We start from the raw sequence: 3,194 nt of genomic DNA on the forward strand, positions 1-3,194 counted from the left end.
TCTTAGGGCAGAACTTGGTGTCTTGTTAATAAAACGGAGAGAGGGTTTTTTTTTCTTTTCTTTTCTTGGAGTCTGGTATTGTCTAAAATCCACCTTTTGTCCCCCATGGTTTACACTGCAGCGTTGCTTGTTCACCTTACATGTTATGGAAAATCACCTCTTTATAACAGCAAGAACAGATGATTATAAAATACAAGCAAGCAAATCACAAAGAAAATAAAGCAAATCATCAAAGAAGGAAACCCTAGTACAAAGGGTTTAGAGTTCCTCTTTAAATAATGTCAAAAGTTCCATGAAGAGAGATGATTCCTAGTTCGTCGGCGGGGTTTATTATCACGTTATTAGAGCTCAATGCAGAGTCCGTTATTCTCATGATGAACTTTCTGAACGACTTTTCTTTGGCAAGGCAATAATCACGAGTGAATCATCAGAACAGCGCCACCCAGTGCACAAATGACCATGAAAAAAAAATCTGTGAACATCACCCACAAGGACTCCAAATCAAGCAACAATCTGAGAGAGATTATCCCTGGCTCCTGGCAGGACGTGCTGAGATTTGTAGTCCCTCCACCTCTGACTATTCCTAGTTTATAGGGTAGATAATGACGGTATATATGCCACGACCATAAGAGCTTAAACTGACAACCGATATGGTCGCGACACTGATTGTGGAAAACAAAAATGCTGGAAAACTTCCTTTAACAGACTTCAGATTTGTCTCTTTAATCCTTATCTAATAATCCGGAGTATTTCATAATCCGGATGCTGGATTACAAATGAGTATTATATCTAGAGTCTATGACCATTCGATAATCCAGAACGTGATTCGGTTGATGCCGAATTATATGAATTTTACTGCATAAGGCCCTTTTTTTTTTTTTTTTTTTAAGACTTCCACTTTAATATCCAAAGTTAAGTAGCTTTCTTTTTTTTTTCTTTTTTAAATCATCCTAATTGCATCATGAAAAGTTCTGCAATCTATATATAAAGCTGAGTGTGTGTGTGCATGTATCAAGCCACGCCCACTCCACATGGCCCCGCCCACTGGTGGTTGGAGAGAAGGGTTGCAGAGGGAAAGTGTGGGACACGGGTGGAGAGCGGAGCTGCGAGGGACAGAGCGGGCTGCGGAGGGATTGATCGGAACGGCACGCGGAGAGCGCGTCTGTGTAGGGAGAGTGGGGCACGGATGGTGGAGAGCGGGGCTGCGGAGGGATAGAACGGGACGGCGGGTGGAGAGCGGGGATGCAGAAGGCAAGAGCATGATGGTGGGGGGAGAGATCGGGACGCGGGTGGAGAGCTGGGCTGCGGAGGGAGAGAGCGGGACAGTGAGTGGAGACGTGCTGCTGAGGGAGAGAGCGGGGCTGTGGAGGGAGAATGCAGGAAGACGATTGGAGAGTGGATCTGTGGAAGGAGAGAGCATGATGGTGGATGGACAGCTGGGCTGCGGAGGGAGACAGCGGGGCTGCGGAGTGAAAGCCGGGCAACTGAGGGAGAGAGCGGGACAGCTAGTAGAGACAGGGGCTGCAAAGGGAGGGAGCGGGACGGCCAGTGGAGACAGGGGCTGTGGAGGGAGAGAGCGGGACGGCCAGTGGAGACAGGGGCTGTGGAGAGAGAAAGCGGGACGGCCAGTGGAGACAGGGGCTGTGGAGAGAGAAAGCGGGACGGCCAGTGGAGACAGGGGCTGTGGAGGGAGAAAGCGGGACGGCCAGTGGAGACGAGCTGCGGAGGGAGAGAGCGTGACGGCCAGTGGAGACGGGCTGTGGAGGGAGAGAGCGGGACGGCCAGTGGAGACAGGGGCTGTGGAGGGAGAGAGCGGGACGGCCAGTGGAGACAGGGGCTGGGGAGGGAGAGAGCGTGACGGCCAGTGGAGACAGGGGCTGCGGAGGGAGAGAGCGTGACGGCCAGTGGAGACAGGGGCTGCGGAGGGAGAGAGCGTGACGGCCAGTGGAGACAGGGGCTGCGGAGGGAGAGAGCGTGACGGCCAGTGGAGACGGGCTGTGGAGGGAGAGAGCGGGATGGCCAGTGGAGACGGGCTGTGGAGGGAGAGAGCGGGACGGCCAGTGGAGACAGGCTGTGGAGGGAGAGAGTGGGATGGTCAATGGAGGGAGAGAGCGGGACGGCCAGTGGAGACAGGGACTGCGGAGGGAGAGAGCAGGACGGCGAGTGGAGACGGGCTGCGGGTGGAGGGAGAATGCGGGACGGCGGGTGTAGAGCTGGGCTTCGGAGGGAGACAGCAGGACAGCAAGTGGAGACAAGCTGCGGAGGGAGAGAGTGGGACGGTATATATCCCCTGTGGCTGATCCTACTCTACTACATATCCCTTGTGGCTTATTCTACTATACTATATATCCCCTGTGAATGATACTAAAAGGAGGATCATGAGGTGCAGGAGGAGGCTGTGTAATCAATGTGTATCAATACTTGGGTAATCATTTAGTTAATTTGTGTTGCAAATCTGTAGTGTTGAATATATGATGTGAAATGTTTTTATGTGCAATATAATCATTATAACTTGTTATAACTAACCACAGTTGGTTACTATGCGCAGGCAACGCCGAGCTCTTCAGCTAGTATTCTAATATACGCCGGTCTTTAATCCTGGCCATTTTCCATAGCTCTGCTTGCTGTCAGTGAATGGGAGCATGCTGCTTTTATGCAGTAAGGCTATGTTTACGCGTTGCATGTTTTTTTTTTTTTTTAATGGAAATTTTTAACTGCGTTTTGCAGTACCTGCAAAGTCTGAGATTTCAGAAATCTCGTGCACACAGCTTGCTTTTTTTTTGTTTTTTATTGTCCTCAGTATTTCGTGCAATACCTTGATTTTTGCAGAATAGAGCATGTCACTTCTTTCAGCGTTTTTCACCCACTGAAAACAATGGGTGGTGCAAAAAACACAGATATCCGTTTTTGCTGCGTTTTTCGTGCCAAAACCTGATGAAGTTGAGTCAGATTTTTTTTTATGCACTAAACTTTATCAGCGTGCACAAGAGACAAATGTACTATGCAGAAAACGCAGCAAAACCTGGTTTTTGTAAGCAGGTTTCTAAATGTCAAAAGAGCACGTTTTGCCTACGGGGAAAAAACGCATAAAAAACCGTGTGAATATAGCTTAATATTCCTCCTGGGTAGTACAAGTCTCTCTCTTTTTCAGATAGTTTGTAACAATTCACTTGCAGTGATACATTGTATCGCAC

General features: G+C 49.1%; 1 long non-coding RNA gene across 5 annotated transcripts in view; it reads left to right on the forward strand.

Annotated features, from left to right (window-relative positions):
- LOC141049222 (uncharacterized) overlaps nt 1-3,194 on the forward strand; it is an 83,016-nt gene that overhangs the window by 12,445 nt on the left and 67,377 nt on the right. The gene's annotated exons all lie outside the window — the stretch shown is intronic.

The sequence above is a fragment of the Dendrobates tinctorius genome, unplaced genomic scaffold (genome assembly GCF_039654945.1).
Source record: "Dendrobates tinctorius isolate UK_male_01 unplaced genomic scaffold, ASM3965494v1 ptg000143l, whole genome shotgun sequence".
In the NCBI taxonomy this organism is placed as follows: domain Eukaryota; kingdom Metazoa; phylum Chordata; class Amphibia; order Anura; family Dendrobatidae; genus Dendrobates; species Dendrobates tinctorius.